The 23,309-nt window shown below is 40.8% G+C and overlaps 1 long non-coding RNA gene across 2 annotated transcripts in view; it reads right to left on the bottom strand.

The window, feature by feature from the left end:
• LOC307184796 overlaps window positions 1-10,454 on the bottom strand; it is a 59,043-nt gene extending 48,589 nt beyond the window's left edge. For both annotated transcript variants that reach the window (XR_013827827.1, XR_013827828.1), the window contains exons 1-2: window positions 10,331-10,454; window positions 2,465-2,581 (exon numbers count right to left, since the gene is read on the bottom strand). This is a non-coding gene — a long non-coding RNA (uncharacterized lncRNA). The remainder of the gene's footprint in view (window positions 1-2,464; window positions 2,582-10,330) is intronic.
• Window positions 10,455-23,309: the final 12,855 nt, after the last annotated feature.

Here is a 23,309-nt window from a genome sequence, read left to right as displayed (position 1 = left end):
TAAGGCAGTCATATCCAGCAAAAACACATTAGTTATATGGCTTTGAAAAATTAAAATAGGAAGCATTTCTTAAGGAAAATAATTAAATCATAGCCCAGCATACTTCTGAAACCTGAGTATTTGATGATTGCTTACAATAATTAACTGGTTACTCCCCTGAGATGAGACTTCCTCCCTCATAGGAAACAAGTAAAATTAACAAGTGAGTATGCTGATTAAATGCTGTGATTTCACTCTGTGTCCCAAGTGACTCACATGTCTACTCAAAGGCTAAGATTAAAGTGGGGCGTGTAGGTGGGATGGAGAAGTACAAGCAGCTCCTCTGGCCAGCTTGGCAGACACGGCTGCTGTGTAGCTGAATGAGTACATGCCCCTCTCCGAGGTAAGCTCCCTCTCCCTGAGCCTGAATGGTACATGAAAGCCTAACGGTCTCCAGAAATCACAGCGCCAGTATGTTCCCAGTGGGCAAATAGCATCAAAGAGCAGCAAAATTCTTAATCTTTAAAGTCTACATGTTTTGTTTGTTTTAAATCATTTTATTGAGGTATGATTGACATGTAAAGAGCTGTACATATTTTATATATACATATTGCTAAGTTTGGGGATAAGTATACACCCATGAAACCATCAGAAACACAGACATATCCATCACCTCCCAAAGTTTCCTCTCACCCAATTTGTCATGTACGTGTGTGTGTGTGTGTGTTAAGAGTACAGTACTGTTAGCTGTTGGCACTATGCTGAATAACAGGTCTCCAGAAATTATCTTACATAATTCAAACTTTCTACCCTTTGAACATTATCTTTCCATTTCCTACTTCCCCCAACTCCTGGAAAACACCATTCTACTGTTTCTATGGGTTTGATGATTTTTAGATTCCACATACAACATTCATCTTTGTGTCTGGCTTTTTTCACTTAGCATAATGTCCTCCAGGTCCATCCATCCTTTGGATCAATACCCATAAGTGGATAGCTGGACTATATGGTGTTCTATTTTTAAGTTTTTGAGGAACCTAAATACTCTTTTCCACGGTGGCTGCACCACTTTACATTGCCACCAACAGCGTACAAGTGTTCCCTTTTCTCTACACTTCTCAACACATTTTTTTAATAAGCAATATCCTAACAGGTATAATATTTCATTGTAATTTTTATTTGCATTTCCCTAATAATTAGTGATGTTGAACACCTTTTCAGATCCTGTTGGCCATTTCTAAGTATTCTTTGGAAACATGTTTATTAGGTCCTTTGCCCATTTTTTGATATTGAGTAATACGAGTTTCTTATATTTTGCATGTTAAGCCCTGAATAGACAGATGGTTTGAAAATAATTTCTCCATTCCATAGGTTGCTTTTTCATTCTGCTGAATATTTCCTTTGCTGTGCAGAAGCTTTTTAGTTTGATATAATCTCATTTATTTATTTTGCTTTTGCTGTCATATCCAGAAAGTCATTGCCAAAAATCAATGTCTAGGAACTCCTCTATGTTTTCTAAGAGTGTTAACAGTTTCAGGTTTTATGTTTAAGTGAAACGAAACATAAAAATTTGACTCACCCCAAACAAGAAGATGGAGACATATTCCTAATAAGGAATATGTGTAAACTATGGCCAAAAAAAAAAAAAAAAAAAAAAAACGAAAAACTTCAGATATTAACTTCCAAAGTTTTGTTACTTTTGCTTATTAAAATATTTTGGTTATTTTTAAAATTAAGAAATTAAAGACCTCTGATTAGAAGCAGTATAGTGTCACAGTGACCACAGTATTAGCAGACAGAAAGAAGTGGGCGTTATAACCTTGCTGTCATGACGTGACTGGACAGGTTATGTTTTTCTCTGAGCCTCAGTTTGTTCAGCTCTAAAATAAGATCATGGATTTGAAAAATCTCTAAGCATCATAAACTTCAAGAAAGTAACAATGATAAAATATCTCTTCTTAAAGCTATTGCATTTTGATAATACTAATAATAATACTATATCTAACACTGTTAATGTCAAGATAAGATCGTATAAATAGCTAGAAAATTTTATTGAGGTAGAGAAACAGTCTGATAATAAAAGAAGATTTGGAGGCCTGATTTTTCTGAAAGTTTACCACCATTTTTGAGTTCACTTTCCTATGTTAACAACCGATTTTCCTAAGTTGTTATTGAAAATGCCAGAGAAATTGTCTAATAATATCGATCTTTTCAGACTTTAGGTTCCTAAAGAAAGAAGCAGCTAAGAAGTGATGAGAGTCAGAAGTGACATGATTAAATGCGTCCCCTGCCCAATGCATTAGCCCTTTCACATATTTAACAAAATTTTAAAATGTACCCACATCTCTATAGGACTAACTTTTGTTCCCTTGACTACATTCTGAGATTTTACTACATCTAAGCTCTAAAACTCTGACCTGGGGAGTTACTTACTAATAATATTTCAAGAGTATTAAAGAATAAAGAAGTATATTTATGAAGTTACCTTGTTCGTGTGGAGTTGTCTGCTCTTCTTTTTCATTCATTTGAATAGAACTCTAAATGTCCACTTGAACGAAGGAAGCTACCGTAATTATACCAGGCAGTAATGAGATTTTGGTACCTGAAATATTTAGAATTTAGAAGACATACTGATGAAGAAAGATGTCACAGGAAAGCAAATTTAATGAAAAGGTTTCAATCAAAATGCCCAAAATCTAATAAGCCATGCAGTGGTTAACATCAGATGTGACAGAACCTGATTTATTTTAGAGGTAAGGAAAGAGGTAGAGGTGGCAGTTGCCAGATCATACAGGAGATTTTGGAGATAAATCATTTAGTCACTTTATGAAATCGTTGTTCATTAGTCTATGACTTGTTGTGGACTTGTTATGCAATCTGTTTGGAATTAGACTACAATTAATTTGAAGCACTCTGCACAGATTCAAATGTACATATATCTTGTTTTTGTACTTGAATTCACAGTTTACATAGTTTTGTGTTTTACTTTGACTATTTTTTAGAATTATGCTAGAGTTAATATATGTAATTTGTTTTGAAACAAATCTTTATATTGGGTTTTAATTGATAAAGACTTCTTTTTTTAACATCTTTATTGGAGTATAATTGGTTTACAATGGTGTGTTAGTTTCTGCTTTACAACAAAATGAATCAGTTATATATATACATATGTTCCCATATCTCTTCCCTCTTGCGTCTCCCTCCCTCCCACCCTCCCTATCCCACCCCTCCAGGCGATCACAAAGCACCAAGCTGATCTCCCTGTGCTATGCGGCTGCTTCCCACTAGCTATCTACCTTATGTTTGGTAGTGTATATATGACCATGCCTCTCTCTCGCTTTGTCACAGCTTACCCTTCCCCCTCCCCATATCCTCAAGTCCATTCTCTAGTAGGTCTGTGTCTTTACTCCTGTCTTACCCCTAGGTTCTTCATGACATTTTTTTTCTTAAATTCCATATATATGTGTTAGCATACGGTATTTGTCTCTCTCTTTCTGACTTACTTCACTCTGTATGACAGACTCTAGGTCTATTCACCTCATTACAAATAGCTCAATTTCGTTCCTTTTTATGGCTGAGTAATATTCCATTGTATATATGTGCCACATCTTCTTTATCCATTCATCCAATGATGGACAATTAGGTTGTTTCCATCTCCGGGCTATTGTAAATAGAGCTGCAAAGAACATTCTGGTACATGATTCTTTTTGAATTATGGTTTTCTCAGGGTATCTGCCCAGTAGTGGGATTGCTGGGTCATATGGTAGTTCTATTTGCAGTTTTTTAAGGAACCTCCATACTGTTCCTGTGGCTGTATCAATTAACATTCCCACCAACAGTGCAAGAGTGTTCCCTTTTCTCCACACCCTCTCCAGCATTTATTGTTTCTAGATTTTTTGATGATGGCCATTCTGACTGGTGTGAGATGATATCTCATTGTAGTTTTGATTTGCATTTCTCTAATGATTAGTGATGTTGAGCATTCTTTCATGTGTTTGTTGGCAATCTGTATATCTTCTTTGGAGAAATGTCTATTTAGGTCTTCTGCCCATTTTTGGATTGGGTTGTTTGTTTTTTTGTTATTAAGCTGCATGAGCTGCTTATAAATTTTGGAGATTAATCCTTTGTCAGTTGCTTCATTTGAAAATATTTTCTCCCATTCTGAGGGTTGTCTTTTGGTCTTCTTTATGGTTTCCTTTGCTGTGCAAAAGCTTTGAAGTTTCATTAGGTCCCATTTGTTTATTTTTGTTTTTATTTCCATTTCTCTAGGAGGTGGGTCAAAAAGGATCTTGCTGTGATCTATGTCATAGAGTGTCCTGCCTATGTTTTCCTCTAAGAGTTTGATAGATCTGGCCTTATATTTAGGTCTTTAATCCATTTTGAGCTTATTTTTGTGTATGCTGTTAGGGAGTGATCTAATTTCATACTTTTAAATGTACCAGTCCAGTTTTCCCAGCACCACTTATTGAAGAGGCTGTCCTTTCTCCACTGTACATTCCTGCCTCCTTTATCAAAGATAAGGTGACCATATGTGCATGGGTTTATCTCTGGGCTTTCTATCCTGTTCCGTTGATCTATCTTTCTGTTCTTGTGCCAGTACCACACTGTCTTGATTACTGTAGCTTTGTAGTATAGTCTGAAGTCAGGGAGCCTGATTCCTCCAGCTCCATTTTTCGTTCTCAAGATTGCTTTGGCTATTCGGGGTCTTTTGTGTTTCCATACAAATTGTGAAATTTTTTGTTCTAGTTCTGTGAAAAATGCCAGTGGTAGTTTGATAGGGATTGCATTGAATCTGTAGATTACTTTGGGTAGTAGAGCCATTTTCACAATGAGGATTCTTCCAATCCAAGAACATGGTATATCTCTCCATCTATTTGTATCATCTTTAATTTGTTTCATCAGTGTCTTATAGTTTTCTGCATACAGGTCTTTTGTCTCCTTAGGTAGGTTTATTCCTAGATATTTTATTCTTTTTGTTGCAATGGTAAGTGGGAGTGTTTTTTTGATTTCACTTTCAGATTTTTCATCATTAATGTATAGGAATGCCAGAGATTTCTGTGCATTAATTTTGTATCCTGCTACTTTACCAAATTCATTGATTAGTTCCGGCAGTTTTCTGGTAGCATCTTTAGGATTCTCTATGTATAGTTTCATGTCATCTGCCAACAGTCACAGCTTTTCTTCTTCTCTTCTGATTTGGATTCCTTTTATTTCTTTTTCTTCTCTGATTGCTGTGGCTAAAACTTCCAAAACTATGTTGAATAAGAGTGGTGAGAGTTGGCAACCTTGCCTTGTTCCTGATCTTAGTGGAAATGCTTTCAGTTTTTCACCATTGAGGATGATGTTGGCTGTGGGTTTGTCATATATGGCCTTTATTATGTTGAGGAAAGTTCCCTCTATGCCTACTTTCTGAAGGGTTTTTATCATAAATGGGTGTTGAATTTTGTCTAAAGCTTTCTCTGCATCTATTGAAATGATCATATGGTTTTTCTCCTTCAGTTTGTTAATATGGTGTATCACGTTGATTGATTTGCGTATATTGAAGAATCCTTGCATTCCTGGAATAAACCCCACTTGATCATGGTGTATGATACGTTTAATGTGCTGTTGGATTCTGTTTGCTAGTATTTTGTTGAGGATTTTTGCATCTATGTTCATCAGTGATATTGGCCTGCAGTTTTCTTTCTTTGTGACATCCTTGTCTGGTTTTGGTATCAGGGTGATGGTGGCCTCGTAGAATGAGTTTGGGAGTGTTCCTCCCTCTGCTATAATTTAGAAGAGTTTGAGAATGATAGGTGTTAGCTCTTCTCTAAATGTTTGATAGAATTCGCCTGTGAAGCCATCTTGTCCTAGGCTTTTGTTTGTTGGAAGATTGTTAATCACAGTTTCAATTTCAGTGCTTGTGATTGATCTGTTCATATTTTCTATTTCTTCCTAATTCAGTCTTGACAGGTTGTGCAATTCTAAGAATTTATCCATTTCTTCCAGGTTGTCCATTTTATTGGCATAGAGTTGCTTGTAGTAATCTCTCATGATCTTTTGTATTTCTGCAGTGTCAGTTGTTACTTCTCTTTTTTCATTTCTAATTCTATTGATTTGAGCCTTCTCCCTTTCTTTCTTGATGATTCTGGCTAATGGTTTATAAATTTTGTTTATCTTCTCAAAGAACCAGCTTTTAGTTTTATTGATCTTTGCTATCGTTTCCTTCATTTCTTTTTCATTTATTTCTGATCTCATCTTTATGATTTCTTTCCTTCTGCTAACTTTGGGGGGGTTTTGTTCTTCTTTCTCTAATTGCTTTAGGTGCAAGGTTAGGTTGTTTATTCGAAACGTTTCCCGTTTCTTAAGGTAAGATTGTATTGCTATAAACGTCCCTCTTAGAACTGCTTTTGCTGCATCCCATAGATTTTGCATTGTCGTGTCTCCATTGTCATTTGTTTCTAGGTATTTTTTAATTTCCTCTTTGATTTCTTCAGTGATCACTTCGTTATTAAGTAGTGTATTGTTTAGCCTCCATGTGTTTGTATTTTTTACAGATCTTTTCCTGTAATTGATATCTAGTCTCATAGTGTTGTGGTCGGAGAAGATACTTGATACAATCTCGATTTTCTTAAATTTACCAAGGCTTGATTTGTGACCCAAGATATGATCTATCCTGGAGAATGTTCCATGACACTAGAGAAAAATGTGTATTCTGATGTTTTTGGATGGAATGTCCTACAAATATCAATTAAGTCCATCTTGTTTAATGTATCATTTAAAGCTTGTGTTTCCTTATTTATTTTCATTGTGGATGATATGTCCATTGGTGAAAGTGGGGTGTTAAAGTCCCCTACTATGAATGTGCTACTGTTGATTTCCCCTTTTATGGCTGTTAGTATTTGCCTTATGTACTGAGGTGCTCCTATGTTGGGTGCATAAATATTTACAATTGTTATATCTTCTTCTTGGATCAATCCCTTGATCATTATGTAGTGTCCTTCTTTGTCTCTTCTAATAGTCTTTATTTTAAAGTCTATTTTGTCTGATATGAGAATTGCTACTCCAGCTTTTTTTTGGTTTCCATTTGCATGAAATATCTTTTTCCATCCCCTTACTTTCAGTCTGTATGTGTCTCTAGGTCTGAAGTAGGTCTCTTGTAGAGAGCCTAATATATATGGGTCTTGTTTTTGCATCTATTCAGCCAATCTGTGTCTTTTGGTGGGAGCACTTAGTCCATTTACATTTAAGGTAATTATCGATATGTATGTTCCTATTCCCATTTTCTTAATTGTTTTGGGTTCCTTATTGTAGGTCTTTTCCTTGTGTTTCTTGCCTAGAGAAGTTCCTTTAGCAGTTGTTGTAGAGCTGGTTTGGTGGTGCTGAACTCTCTCAGCTTTCGCTTGTCTGTAAGGGTTTTAATTTCTCCATCAAATCTGAATGAGATCCTTGCTGGGTAGAGTAATCTTGGTTGCAGGTTTTTCTCCTTCATCACTTTAAATATGTCCTGCCAGTCCCTTCTGGCTTGCAGAGTTTCTGCTGAAAGATCAGCTGTTAACCTTATGGGGATTCCCTTGTGTGTTATTTGTTGTTTTTCCCTTGCTGCTTTTAATATGTTTTCTTTGTATTTAATTTTTGACAGTTTGATTAATATGTGTCTTGGCATATTTCTCCTTGGATTTATCCTGTATGGGACCTCTGTGCTTCCTGGACTTGATTAACTATTTCCTTTCCCATATTAGGGAAGTTTTCAACTATAATCTCTTCAAATATTTTCTCAGTCCCTTTCTTTTTCTCTTCTTCTTCTGGAACCCCTATAATTCGAATGTTGGTGCGTTTAATGTTGTCCCAGAGGTCTCTGAGACTGTCCTCAGTTCTTTTCATTCTTTTTTCTTTATTCTGCTCTGCAGTAATTATTTCTACTATTTTATCTTCCAGGTCACTTATCCATTCTTCTGCCTCAGTTATTCTATTGATCCCATCTAGAGTATTTTTCATTTCATTTATTGTGTTGTTCATCATTGTTTGTTTCATCTTTAGTTCTTCTAGGTCCTTGTTAAATGTTTCTTGCATTTTGTCTATGCTATTTCCAAGATTTTGGATCATCTTTACTATCATTATTCTGAATTCTTTTTCAGGTAGACTGCCTATTTCCTCTTCATTTGTTAGGTCTGGTGGGTTTTTATCTTGCTCCTTTATCTGCTCTGTGTTTTTCTGTCTTCTCATTTTGCTTATCCTACTGTGTTTGGGGTCTCCTTTTTGCAGGCTGCAGGTTCATAGTTCCCGTTGTTTTTGGTGTCTGTCCCCAGTGGCTAAGGTTGGTTCAGTGGGTTGTGTAGGCTTCCTGGTGGAGGGGACTAGTGCCTGTGTTCTGGTGGATGAGGCTGGATCTTGTCTTTCTGGTGGGCAGGTCCACGTCTGGTGGTGTGTTTTGGGGTGTCTGTGAACTTATTATGATTTTAGGCAGCCTCTCTGCTAATAGGTGGGGTTGTGTTCCTGTCTTGCTAGTTGTTTGGCATAGGATGTTCAGCACTGTAGCTTGCTGGTCGTTGAGTGAAGCTGGGTGCTGGTGTTGAGATGCAGATCTCTGGGAGATTTTCACCATTTGATATTATGCAGAGCTGGGAGGTCTTTTGTGGACCAGTGTCTTGAATTTGGCTCTCCCACCTCAGAGGCACAGCACTGACTCCTAGCTGCAGCACCAAGAGCCTTTCATCCACACCGCTCAGAATAAAAGGGAGAAAAAGTAGAAAGAAAGAATTAGTAGAAGTAGAAAGAAAGGAGGGAGGGAGGGAGGGAGGAAGGAAGGAAGGAGGGAAGGAAGAAAAAAAGAAAGAAAGAAGATAAAGTAAAATAAAATAAAGTAAGATAAAATATAATAAAGTTTTTTAAATAAAAAAATAATTGAGAAGAAAAAAAAAAAGGACGGATAGAGCCCTAGGACAAATGGTGGAAGCAAAGGTATACAGACAAAATCTCACATAGACGCATACACATACACACTCACAAAAAGAGGAAAAGGGGAAAAAATCATAAATCTTGCTCTCAAAGTCCACCTCCTCAATTTGTGATGATTCGTTGTCTAAAGGAGGGAAGGAAGGAAAGAAAGAAAGAAGATAAAGTAAAATAAAAAGTAATTATTAAGAAAAAAAATTAAAAAAAAAAACGGATGGATATAACCCTCGGACAAATGATGGAAGCAAAGCTATGCAGACAAAATCTCACACAGAAGCATACACATACACACTCACAAAAAAAGGAAAAGGGGAAAAAATCATAAATCCTGCTCTCCTTAACTGAAAAAAGTCCACCTCCTTAATTTGGGATGATTCGTTGTCTATTCATGTATTCCACAGATGCAGGGTACATCAAATTGATTGTGGAGCTTTAATCCGCTGCTTCTGAGGCTGCTGGGAGAGATTTCTCTTTCTCTTCTTTATTCTCACAGCTCCCCGGGGCTCAGCTTTGGATTTGGCCCCGCCTCTGCGTGTAGGTCACCGTAGGGCGTCTGTTCTTTGCTCAGACAGGATGGGGTTAAAGGAGCAGCTGATTCGGCGGCTGTGGCTCACTCAGGCCGGGGACGAGGGAGGGGCACGGAGTGCGGGGCGAGCCTGCGGCGGCAGAGGCCAGCATGACATTGCACCAGCCTGAGGCGCGCCGTGCGTTCTCCCGGGGGAGTTGTCCCTGGTTCCCGGGACCCTGGCAGTGGCGGGCTGCACAGGCTCTTCGGAAGGGGGTGTGGATAGTGACCTGTGCTTGCACACAGGCTTCTTGGTGGCGGCAGCAGCAGCCTTAGCGTCTCATGCCCGTCTCTGTGGTCCGCGCTTTTAGCCGCGGCTCGCGCCCGTCTCTGGAGCTCCTTTAAGCAGCGCTCTTAATCCCCTCTCCTCGCGCACCAGGAAACAAAGAGGGAAGAAAAAGTCTCTTGCCTCTTCGGCAGGTCCAGACTTTTCCCTGGACTCCCTCCCGGCTAGCCATGGTGCACTAACCCCCTGCAGGCTGTGTTCACGCCGCCAACCCCAGTCCTCTCCCTGCCTCCGCCCGAAACCCGAGCCTCAGCTCCCAGCCCCGCCCGCCCCGGCGGGTGAGCAGACAAGCCTCTCAGGCTGGTGAGTGCCGGTCGGCACCGATCCTCTGTGCGGGAATCTCCCCGCTTTGCCCCCCGCACCCCTGTTACTGTGCTCTCCTCCGCGGCTCCGAAGCTTTCCCGCTCCGCCACCTGCAGTCTCCGCCCGCGAAGGGGCTTCCTAGTGTATGGAAACCTTTCCTCCTTCACAGCTCTCTCCCACTGGTGCAAGTCCCGTCCCTACCCTTTTGTCTCTGTTTATTCTTTTTTCTTTTGCCCTACCCAGGTACATGGGGGGTTTCTTACCTTTTGGGAGGTCTGAGGTCTTCTGCCAGCGTTCAGTAGGTGTTCAGTAGGAGTTGTTCCACGGGTAGATGTATTTCTGGTGTAACTGTAGAGAAGAAGGTGATCTCCGCGTCTTACTCTTCCGCCATCTTACCGGAAGCCCGATAAAGACTTCTTAAAGGCGAAAATTCTGTTTCACCATTCTCCGTACGTATACCTTTACCTGTTTCAATGGTACTTGTGTCTTGCAGTTTGGGACATGTTTTAGAATAACGTTTCATATTATAAAAAAGTATATAATATTATATAAAATAATTATATAAGTGTATTAAAAATTATATAAACAGTTATAATTATATTTTAAAAATTCAATATACTGAATTTCTGGAGAAACTCCTAATAATTAAGCAAATTTCAGATTATGTAAGAATGTAATCATGCCAATATTATAAAGAATAAAACAGTATAAAATATCTAGAAGCTTGTCATAATCTCAAGCATTAAGTTGACTCTGAAGTCAGGCTGCTCAGGTTCCATTTCTGGTTCCACAATTTCCCACCGTGTGTGACTTTGGACAAGGTGCCTAACTTGTGCTTATTTCCTCAAATATAAAATAGGAATTCTTAGTATTACCTTATACTAATCCATGCAAGGTTTTGTGACAATTACATGAAATGATGCATGTAAATCACTTCGTATGCTGTCTGGCACAAGCAACAATAAAGTACTAAAAATAAATAGAGTACTAAATAAGTCTAATGATTCTCTTTTATAATTAGAAATTATTGAATGAAAATTATTTTAGGTTGATTCTATTATGTGAAAAAAATATTTAGCATTTACAAAAAAATCCCAGGAACTTCCCTGGTGGTGCAGTGGTTAAGAATCCACCTGCCAATGCAGGGGACACGGGTTCAAGCCCTGGTCTGGGAAGATCCCACATACCGTGGAGCAGCTAAGCCCGCGAGCCACAACTACTGAGCCAGCGTGCCACAACTACTGCAGCCCATGTGCCTAGAGCCTGTGCTCTGCAACAAAGAGAAGCTACTGCAATGAGAAGCCCACACGCCGCAACCAAAGTAGCCCCCGCCCGCCGCAACTAGAGGAAGCCCGCGCACAGCAACAAAGACCCAACGCAGCCAAAAAATAAATAAATAAATAAATTTATATTTTTTAAAAAATCCCAAATTATACATGCATATTTCTTTTAAAACCAGCTGGTAAATTTCCTTTTTTCAAATTAAAATATATTAAGGTTTTGCTCCATTTCAGTCTATGAGGTGCATTGTTTGACTAAGAACTTAGAACTTTGAGTATTCTTTAATCAAAAATCTCATGTATAGGACTAAATTTTTATTCTATATAGATTTAGCTATTTAAAAACTTAGCTAGTGAAATCAAGTCTTTCATATTAAGATCAGTTCTAGAAAAACATTAGAAATCACAAAGACAATTGTTATTATTTTGCTATTTGAGAAAGAACAGCAAGGTAGCTGATATTAAAATTCTATTGAGTGATGTGTTTTATAGGGTATATTCTGAATTCAGGTCAGATTTGTTCTGATCACAATTTTACATTTATATTCTGTGCATTAATTATCAAGGTGTGGTAGAAAGTCCAGAATTATGAAAAATTTTATATTTGTTGCACTACAGATGATAGCAAGATAGTGGGCCTAAGTACTTAAGATGTTCATCAAGTGCTGAAGTTTAGAAAGCGGTTCTTCTTAACCCTCTAATATCAGGAAATCCAGTTAGCTAATGTGTTCAATGTTTGCATTACTGCCTCCTACTCTTATTGTGGGTCTTGGCCAAAAAGTCACCTCCCCAGAGAGCTCTTCCCTGACCCCTGTATCTAAAGTTGTCCACCCCTGCCCCTGCCCCATTTCATGTTTTATTTTCTTCATAGCACTTATTTCTATGATAAATTATCTTACTTATAGTTTATGTGTTTATCGTTGGTGATAAATTATCTTATAGTTTGTGTTTATCTTTGGTCTTCTCCCACTAACATGTGAGTTCTATGAGAGCGGAATTCTGACTGCTTTGCTCACTGTTATGCCTAGAACAGCATCTGACACATGAATGAATGGAAACAATGAACATGATCACTAAACAGTAGGTTTGCAGCCTCATCATTGTTCTGTTGTTGAGGGTGTGTGGTGGGGGGGTTAAAAGTGGATTAAACCCCACATAGAGTCCTGTCATTGTTTCCTAGACTTCTGTCCCTATGTCACGGAACAATGAGGTGACAATGCCCTTACATTAAAAGGGGCCCCCTGCCCTGGTCCTGCACTTTAAAGGGCTCCATGTAACACAGGCATGCCCACCCAAATTTTTATTAAACTATACATGCGATACTCTTGGGGTCTGGCACTCACTGATGTGGCACCATCCTTAACCCTAATATCCATTCTAATGAGTAACACTGTCCAGGTCTCAGGGAAATGCCTCTCCACTCTGCTTGCCCTACACCCTCAAAAGGTATCTGAATTTAATAAAGGTTTGTGATTTTTCAGTCAGAGATAAACACTGCTTTAGAATGTGGGAGGATTTCATTGGGAGAAGTTCAGTGAAAAATTTCAGTAGGTGAAAAGAGAAACTAATTCACCTAACAACTTTACTGTGAGATGGTTATGTATACAATAGATTCTATTGCACATCAAGGTATTTCCTGGGAGTTCTGTCTTTTTTTCTTTCCTTCATTTTCCAGTTCCTGACTGGGGAGATACCTGGGAATTAGGGAAGTATGTGCAACAGTAGTACATAGTGGCTGTGTAACTTGCTACAATATGAAACAGTTACTCATCCAAACATCATCAGCCCAAAGACATGTGTAATAATAAATTCATTTGTGTTTTGTATTTTGCCAACTTTCTATTTTGTCATCATAAATGTATATTTTAAGATGGGAGGATAGAACATATTTTAACAATTTGCTCACTTGATTTATAATTTTTAAATATTTAGACATATGGAGTGTGGGCCTCCATTTGGACTCTTGTTCTAAAATGTACAATTTTTAGGAACAGGCTTGCAATGAAGCGATATGAAACAATCATTTTCTCCCTATCTGTGCTGTAAGTCATAGTTAGTCTAAAAGGAAAGGTTTCCTTATATCTAGAAGAAATTATAATCACCCTCATCAATTAATTCAGCCCCATATTAATTCTTGCTCTATTTGAATCTAGTTCTGGAAATTCCTACCCAGTTCAGTTTTATGATCTTAAAGTTATCAGAAAACTCTTACTTGTCAAAGTTATTCTATTTGGACATATCAGATTTCCAGGAATTTTACATCATTTCTAGACACAAAATAATACTTATTTGACAATGCTTCCCACGTAATTTAACATATATATATATATATATATATATAGTTGTAAGATGCAGCCCTCTTAGATAATCAAAGACCTGACATGAGAGAAAAAAAATGACACCACACAAAATCTTTGTTTTCTAGGCAGATCACTGAAAAGGCAAATAAAATCCCCTGCTTACAATTTCTCATCAAGAAGAGACCAACAATCTGAATACTCATGTGAGCCAATAGAGAATTCTGTACTACATTATAAAGAGAGTCAATTTTTTTTTTTTTTTTTTTTCCGGTACGCGGGCCTCTCACTGTTGTGGCCTCTCCCGTTGCGGAGCACAGGCTCTGGACGCGCAGGCTCAGCGGCCATGGCTCACGGGCCCAGCCGTTCCGCGGCATGTGGGATCCTCCGGGACCGGGGCACGAACCCGTGTCCCCTGCATCGGCAGGCCGTCTCTCAACCACTGCACCACCAGGGAAGTCTGAGAGTCAAATATTTTAATCAAAGTTTTCTAACCCAAACAGTTTCTCTGATGATTGATCACACTAGCATAGGAAACAGAAACACAATACAGCAGGAAAATATACACCTTGACTCTGGATTTTTCTCTTAGAATAATTCCTCCACTCCTCTTACCTTCTTTTACCAAAAACATACATGCTACTTTTCATATATAGTCATTTTCTTTCATTCTTATTATTCCTAGTAGTTTTGTACAAATCGATTTTTGGCTACAGAAGTCTGTATTTTTAAGAGCTTCTTTTACTCCCTTTTATTCTCATTACTTTCCCACACATTCTACCTCTTAGCTTAATCAGGTTTTGTCATCACCTGAATCTTAATCTGTGGCATCTAGTGTCCTCCTAGCTTTGCAAAATGTGAGGCTAAGGTCTCTAACTTATTATCCTGTTTTTCCATCTTGTCTTCCCCAAGCTAGCAGAGTAGTGGACAACCATTTGTCCTTCTACCTTTTAATTCATCCTCATAGTAAGTTTTTTCAGTGTGGCATGAACATGTTCAATACATCCAAATATCCCCAGTTCCTCTGCAAAAAGGAACAAAACTCTAATGGTGTAAATTACCTGTAAGGGAACGTGTATTTGTTTCCTATTGCTCCTGTAAAAAAAAAAAAAAAAAAAAAGAACACAAACAGTAGCTTAACACAGCACAATTTATCCTTTAATAGTTCTAGAGATCAAAGTCCAAAATCAGTCATCACGGCCACCGTTCTTCTGGAGCTCTTGAGGAGAATCTGCTTTCCTGATTTTTCTCCTCTTCTGGAAGCCACCTACATTCTTTGGGTTGTGGCCCCTTCTTCCAACTTCAAAACCAGCAGCGAAGCATCTTCTCTCTTCTCTGACCTCCTGATTCTCTCTTAGAAGGACGCTTGTGATGACATTTGGTCCACCAAGGATAATATCTCCATCTCCAGATCGTTAACTTAATCATGTCTGCAAATTTCCTTTTGCTGTGTAAGGCAACACATTCATGAGTTCTGGGGAGAAGGTTGTAGACATCTCTGGGAAGCCATTCATTATTCTGTCTACCCCAGAAGGGAAGGGAACAGACAGGGCAGAGGGAGAAGTTGAACTATGATATAGGTACATCAGAGACCTCAGGCAATCCCACAGAGATTCTAAACCAGGCATGTTCTTCAGAGATGTCCCAGAGTGAAGCAAGAGGCCAGGCCCTTATACTCCCCAAATTAGCCAGTCACTGAATACAACTTCCCTATGGGAAGGGAACATGAATAAAAACCCAGCAGTTTCCTTCCACTAAGGGCAAATCCTGGAGAGGTGCCCAGGTGTCATCCAAGAATAGGGACACTCTTGGTAACTGGGAGAATGAAAGCTTGGGTCCTGAAGCAGGTATTGTGTGCAGTGCACCACAAAATCCACTGAAGTCCACCCCTTGCCTGCTCAGATCCACTTGCTTTGTACAGTAAGTCAGACAACTTTGGAACCAGCCACTCCAAAATTCTAACTGATTTCTTTTCCTGGAGAAAACTTACAAGAGGAAACTTAGTGGGACAAGCTGTATCCCCCACGCTGCAGCTGGTTTCAGAAATGAGACGATGCTAATAATCACCCTCCTCAATTGCCCATTCTAGATTCCCCTTGGCTACACCTCTACTGGCTGAGGCAGTTTACCAGGTGAGTTAATTACATCCTCATCCCTGAGGGATCTTGTTTATCCTTGTCATCATGTCCTTCACAGGACATGGCTGCTGCACAGGTCTATTAATCACCAAAATTGGGCAAGTGAGAACCAAGAGATGCTCTGAAAATTACTGCATGCCGAATGTATTTTTGCCTTCCTCAAAAATCTAACCTACTCCTGGAGTTTTAGGTCAGTGGCCCTCGCAGGAATGGTGACACCTTTCCTCCCTGCTGGTCTCTTGGCACAAGGAGGCTGGAGTGACTGGGACTCTTGCTGGACCCCCAGCAGAAGTGTCCCCCTTTGGGAATCAGGAGATCTACACCCACAAAGCCCTGAGTTGGGAGTTGCAAGGACTGGAATCACACATTTTCCAAGCAGCATAAGTGACAGTGATTGGGTTCATCCCTACTTCCATCCCCTGCATCCCAGACCCTTGGGTTCTATTACATATACATACAATGACCTGCAATGGTCTCCTAATTCCCCTTCTTGAACCTTTGCCCCCAGCAATCTATTCTCAACAGAGCAGCTGGACTTATCCTTTTGAAATGTAATGCAAATCTTATCTTTCCTCTACTCAAAGCTCCCTAATTCCCCATTTCATTCAGACTAAAAGCCAAAATATTTACAGTAACTTTGAAGGACCTGCACAACTTCTCTCCCTTCATTACCTTTCTGGTATCATCTCAGGACACTTCGGCCCCATCTGCTCCACCCAGCCTCTGCTCTGTTCCTCCAACGTGCCAGGTACACCCCCAGCTGAGGGCCTTTGCACTGCTGCTCCCTTATCCAGAACACTGCTACATTAGTCGGAATAACCTAGGCAATGTTGCAATAACACACCACCCCCAAATCTCAGGGTTACAGCAACAGAGTCTCTGGGTTAGCTGCAGGCCCTGGCCCATGCTGTTGTGCCCGAGATGCCTCCTGAGGGGACCTCTTCTATGCAGACCCCACTGGCTGAAGAGAAGGGAACATGACAAATCATGCCCTGACCCTTAAAGTCCTTTACCCACCACTGCTTACGTCTCATTTGTCAAATCAATTCATACTCGGGGAGATACGGGATAGTCCTACCATGTGGCCAGAAGAAGAAGGACAGGAACATTAGCGAACAGTCCTAAAGACAACCTTCTCCCCTAGAGAGGCCTCATGGCTCCTCTGTCACTTCCTTCTGACCTTTGCTCAAATATCGGGTCTCAGGGAAGCTTTCCTGACTATCCTGTGTAAAATTGCAGCCATGCCTACCTCCCTCCATCCCTCTTCAGCTTCATTTTTTCTCCAAGCATCACACACACACACACACACACACACACACACACACACACACGCGTTTATTTTGTTCAGCTTCTGTCTCCCCTCAGCAGAATGTAAGCTCCATGAGACCAGGGTAAGCTCTCAACATTTGCTGAGGGAATATTCGGGACCCTCTTGGCTTCCTACTCCCATTTGTATTAGGATTTTGAAATATTAATTATTGTCGTCGTTTGCCTCCAAACTTCTTCTGACCAAATTCTGACAAGAATAAGAGCAAAATAGTAAGGAAATGTTTATGTTCCTTTGATATCCCAGGCTTCACATGTGATTCTATCGAGGAGAGAATGTGCAAGACAGTCGTAATTCCAACAGGTAGGAAATATATTTTTTCTAAGATTTATTAAAATCTTTATTAGCTCCAATTGTCTTTATTAGTTCTAATCTGTAAACCAACATTTTTTTGACCTATGAATTACTGTCCTGTAATGTAAAGTTAATTTCAATTTTCTCCTCTTTGATTTTCTCTCATGTGATAAAATTAAGAGAAAAAAAAATCCTTAATGAAAAATCCAAGACGTCAATACCTACATTATAGAACATTTTTTTCTTTTCAAATGCTATACGATGAATGATTATTAGGATGTTGTTTAAAACATTCATATTATTTTAGCTAAATAACATTGCAAATGGCAACAAGCCAAAGAAGCAGAGTTACTTAGGAATTCAGATTTGATTACTGATTAGGTGGACAATGCAGGGTAAATATCTGGACCTTAGTTTTCTCATTGAAAAATTGGAGTAATTATAGTGGCTGCTCCCATGCAGAGTGTCTTGTGAATTAATTAATGGTTCTAAAGCCCCTCAGGATAATGCAGCATTATATAAAGTTGGGTTACTTTTCTAGTCTCCCATAGGGACAGGAACTGACCTGGATCTCTTTGATGCTGCTTTGCGTGCCCCACAGCACCCAGGCAGGGCTCATGCCGGTGAGACCTTGTGGGGACCGAGCGGTTGCCTGATTTAAAGACACACTGATGACTGTGGAGGTTTCGCATCTCTAGCCCAGTCAGCTGCATGGCTGAAAAACTGATTTCAAAATTTCTGTAAGAAAAAATGATTTCCAATGTGTGTTGCCTTTGTTTTATTAGGATGCTGCAAAGTGTGTAATCAAACATCATTATAAAAGTATACCACCTATTTGAAAAAAATAAAAATGTTATATTATGGAGCTGGATCACTTACCTGATATGAGCTAAAAATGAGAAGCACTGATGTCACTCAGAGACTGGAAAAATAATGAATATTTTCATAGCAAATAAAAGAAAAGTAAAGAACTGCCAGAAATTGTGTAAGACCATTGTGCGGGTGTATCAGTTAGAAATCTTTTGGTTACACATGACAGATAACCAGACTCAAACGGGCTTAAACAAACAAGCAAAAAAAAGTGGGGGGAGGAAGGGCCATAGAAAAAACTTATCTGTTCATGTAAATGGAAAGTTCCAAAGTATGTTGGTTTCAGGTGAGGCTTGATCCAGCAGCTGAAGAACATTATCAAGGACTTGCCTTTCCCCATTGTCTTCCCCATGCCTGAATGCCTTTGTACAAGTCACTGCTAATTTTTAAAAAATTGTCTAGCTTCCCTTCTCCATTCCTAATCCAATTTCCTTTGGGAGAATGACTTCTCCCACAGTGGGTTTAATCTTAGTGAGAAAGTAATTCCAGGCACCTGTCTCATCTCTACTGAAACCAAGAGAAACAGGTTTTGCCCTTCCTGTACCCTTCCCTTCCCCAGTCCTAGGACCATGAGAAGACATATGAGTTAAGCTTGAGCAGATAGATGCTCTCTCCTGGGACTTTAGATCTTAACCAAGGTCCACAAGGAAGGAAGGAGCAGAGGCAAGGCCATACCAGAATCTTCTTCTTTTTTTTTTTTTTAATAGGGTCTCTCTTTTTTTAAATTAATTTATTTATTTTTGGCTGTGTTGGGTGTTCATTGCTACATACAGGCTTTCTCCAGTTGCCACGAGTGGTGGCTACACTTCATTGCAGTGCACGGGCTTCTCATTATGGTGGCTTCTCTTGTTGCGGAGCATGGGCTCTAGGCACGCGGGCTCAGTAGTTGTAGTGCACGGGCTTAGTTGCTCCACGGCATGTGGGATCTTCCCAGACCAGGGCTCAAATCCATATCCCCTGCATTGGCAGGCTGATTCTTAACCACTGTGCCACCAGGGAAGGCCCAGAATCTTCTTAACAAACATTTGCTGCACTTCTCAGCCCTGCAGCACAGCGTTTGCACCTGCCCACTGTCAAGACTGGTTCTCCAAATCTAGTCAGTTCTGGGAGCCTCCAAAGCATTCCCCTTTGCTTAGGATGCTTAGGTCCTGCTGCTTGACTGACAAAGTGATGAACAGTTTCTGGGGATGACCATGCAGAGGAGAGCCTCCCCTCTCCGTGTCCCCATGGCACTGTGTACAGTATCTTATGATATGCCCACTACTGATGTAAATAACAGACTGAGAGCTCCCTGAGCTCTGAGAACGAGGGCTTTACCTATGCTTAGCCCAGTGTCTGGTCAATATTACATATTTAAGATAACGTGTTCAATGAAGTAGTTGGTGAATGAATCTCTTTAGAGAGAAAAGTCATGCTGGTATTAAACAATTTTAAAATTTAAGCAGTATATTATCAAGCACAAATCATAAAGCCTCTTTACAAAGTGTGGAACTGACAGAAAGAATATTTTTAGGCTGTTTTATGAGGAGTTATTGCACATTCTTTGAGGATCTATATACCTGCCAGGACTAATCTTGTTCATCATTGAAATTTAATCTGAAGGCTTCTTCACAGCAGATTGATGCCTATATAATAGGGGAGAAATATCCAATTTGCCACCAAGAAATGCCTCTGATGTTTAGGTACAGGCCTCTTCCTAAATGAAATAAAGTATCGAAACCTCCAGTTGGTTTTAGCCTTCCAGCATCACTCCAGTCACCAAGTCCTGGCTGATGACTCCCTGTGGGAAAAGATGTACTTGGTCCTGCAGGGTGAGGGCGTCTCAGTGGGCGCCGGCCCCTGGCCCCTCCCACCCGCTGCGGGGTCACAACCACATCTAGCCCCGCTGGGGTGGGCTCACGCGGATCCCAGGGGGAGCGGGGCTTGCGCTGGGCTGCAGGGCGTTCAGCAAGCAGGGGCGGCACCGGCACACCTAAGTCAGGGCCCACCTCTTCCTCAGCCTAAAGCCATCATGTGAGGCGAGCAGGTGTGTGTATGCGCAGGTTGCCTGAGCGGGAGGCTGTGCCTGCCTAGTGGGGAGGTGGCCCCAGGACAGGGCCCGGCTGGGCGTTGGAGCCTGAGCAGATGAGGAGGGTGCCCCTCAAGGGCAATAATGACCTGGAGGTGGTAGATTGGATACACACGGGGGGACTGACCAAATAAGGCAATCTGCCAAGTGGGATGTAAGCCAGGCTTCTCATTGTCAGAAAATGGAGTTAGAGATATGCGGAAGGAGAAATAAAATGAACCCTGCATTGGTGGATGGGAACTGATGTATCCATCTGAATTTGGGGGCACTTCCTTGGCAGTCCAGTCCGTGCTTCCAATGCAGGGGGCACAGGTTCGATCCCTGGTCAGGGAAACAAGGTCCTGCATGCAGAGTGGCCAAAAAAAAAAAATTCTGAATTTGGGGTTTTATAGGTAGTGTATTAGTTTCCCAGGACAACGAGTTACCACAAACTGGGTGGTTTAAAACAGCAGACGTTGCTCCTCTCAAGGTTCTGGAGGCCGGAAGTCAGAAGTCAAGGTGAAGGCACAGATACACTCCATCTGTACCCACCTCTTCCAGCTTCTGGTGGCTGTGTGTTCCTTAGCTCGTGACCACATCACACCACCCTCTGTCTCCTCCTCTCCTCTGTGTGACTTGTCCTCTGGGTGTATATCTTATAAGGATACATGTGATTGCATTTAGGGCCCATCTAGATTATCCACGATAAGCTTCTCCTCTCTGATTGTTAATCACATTTTTTTTTGTTTGCCACATAAGCTAATATTCATATGTTCTGGTGAGTAGGACATGGACATATCTTTGGGGAGGACCATCATTCTATCCACTATAGACAGATATACACACACACTTACACTTTGTAGCTGTGTCCACAGTGAGGGCCTGGAAGCAGTGACACTCCAACAGCAACAAGCACATCTTTGTATGGTACTTCCACTTTTCTGCAAGTTTGTGACTGTCTAAAAACACACACACAAATCAGGAGTGATCTTCAGTCTAGTAAATGGTCAACTGCCGGATATAATTTGAGGAGCTGCCCAGAGCCATCAGCTAGTTTCCATACATGTTTATCACTGCTTCATCCTTATTAGAATGATTTACATTTTTGTAGCACATTTTATTAAACCACGAACTCTATAAAGTCAGGGACTAAATCTATTTCACTCATCATTTCATTTATCCAGTGCCTTGAACAGTCTCTGGGACACAGGAGGCACTCAATAAATATGCACTGATTGAATGAATGAATGAATGAGTGAAGGTAGCTTGACTAAGAGAGGCATGGCCTTTGAAGTTAGATCTGGGTAAACTCCCATCTCTCTCATTTCCTAATTGTGTGGTCCTGACCCCACTGGTCACCTTCTCAGCCTAGCTGAGACTCCAGCCAGATTACTGAGTCTGAATCCTGTCTTTACTATTTCCTAGTTGTGTGGTCTTGGGCAAGTTGCTTCAGTTTCCTCATCTATAAAATGGGAATTATAATAATACCCACACTTCATAGGGCTGCGTAGCATGTTATGAGTAGCTCAGATGGTTTCACTGGAGAATTCTAACAAATGTTTAAAGAACAATTTCTTCTAGAATATGGAGGGAACACTTCCCAATTCATTTTATGAACCTGACACCAAAACCAAAGACAGTAAAGAAAAAAAGAAAAAGAGGAGAGACCAATATGACTCAAAAATGTAGATGTAAAAATCCTTAACGGAATATCAGCAAAGAGACTTCAGCAACGTTTAAAATGAATTATACCCCATGACCAAGTGGGGTTATTCCAGAGATGCAAGGCTGGCTCCATATTTGAAAGCAATCCCTGGAGTCCAGCCTACTGTCAAGCAATGGGGGTGGCAGCCAGGGGGTTCCACTGAGCTGTTCCTGGAATGAAGGTAAGGCCAAGCAAACCCTGGGAAGAGAAAATATTGGACTCTATACACATGGCTTTTGTTCAAAAAAATAAAGTGCTGCACTCCACATGCATTAGGTAACACCTGGCTTGTGCATCTAATGCTTGTCTGAGAGCTGGGGCCACGGAAGGCACAGGAACAAACAGGAGAAAGTTTTGCTTGAGGCTCCAGGCACTAAATGGGACAGTTCAATTTCCCAAGGTCAGCGTGACCCCAAGAATAGGGCCCAGGAGCAAAAAAGACCCTCCAGGCAAGAACTTGGCACCCGAAATACATGGAAACACACTCTGAATTTTTTGTTTAGGAACTCTGTATTTAAACTTTGAACCATATCCGTATAAATTTGAATTTGAAAACACTGACCTGGCGCCTTTCATAACCTCTACCAAAGGTGGAGATAGAGACTGATAGCTAATAAAGTTCATCTCTGTGTGAAACACTTTAAATGACCAAACCCTCTGCCTGGGACTCGTCTCATAAAAAGAAAAGGCTCCCAGCTGCCCGTGGTGTTCAGAACAGTAAGTATCATGGCTCTTGGTGCCTTGCCACCATCCCCTCAGCACTCGCCATTCCAGCTTCCAGTACAAGCTGACAGCATCCTCCCTTCCTAAGGAGGCAAAGCTCTGCCTGAGAGCCCGCTCTTGCCCTGCAGTCAGTGTAAGTGCTGAGGAATTTATGCTGGGAAGCAGCTCTCAGCCAATGAAAGGTGGAGACTGGAGGGTAGAAACCTCCAATCTCCTCCATGTCTCCGGCAGGAATAACTCAGGCTGTTCTTCACAAACTTGGATGTGCTTATGACTCCCCTGGGAATCTTAATAAAATGCAGATTCTGATTTAGCAAGTCTGGGGTGGGGCCTGAGATTCTGCATTTCTAACAAGCTCCCAGGTGGTGCTGATGCTGGTCTGAGGACCACACTTTTTTTTGCCTCTCACTGTTGTGGCCTCTCCCGTTGCGGAGCACAGGCTCCGGACGCGCAGGCTCAGCGGCCATGGCTCACGGACCCAGCAGCTCCGCGGCATGCGGGATCCTCCCGGACCGGGGCATGAACCCGCGTCCCCTGCATCGGCAGGTGGACTCTCAACCA

This window comes from Stenella coeruleoalba (assembly GCF_951394435.1).
Source record: "Stenella coeruleoalba genome assembly, chromosome: 3".
NCBI lineage: Eukaryota > Metazoa > Chordata > Mammalia > Artiodactyla > Delphinidae > Stenella > Stenella coeruleoalba.
This window is presented reverse-complemented; position numbering and strand designations above follow the sequence as displayed.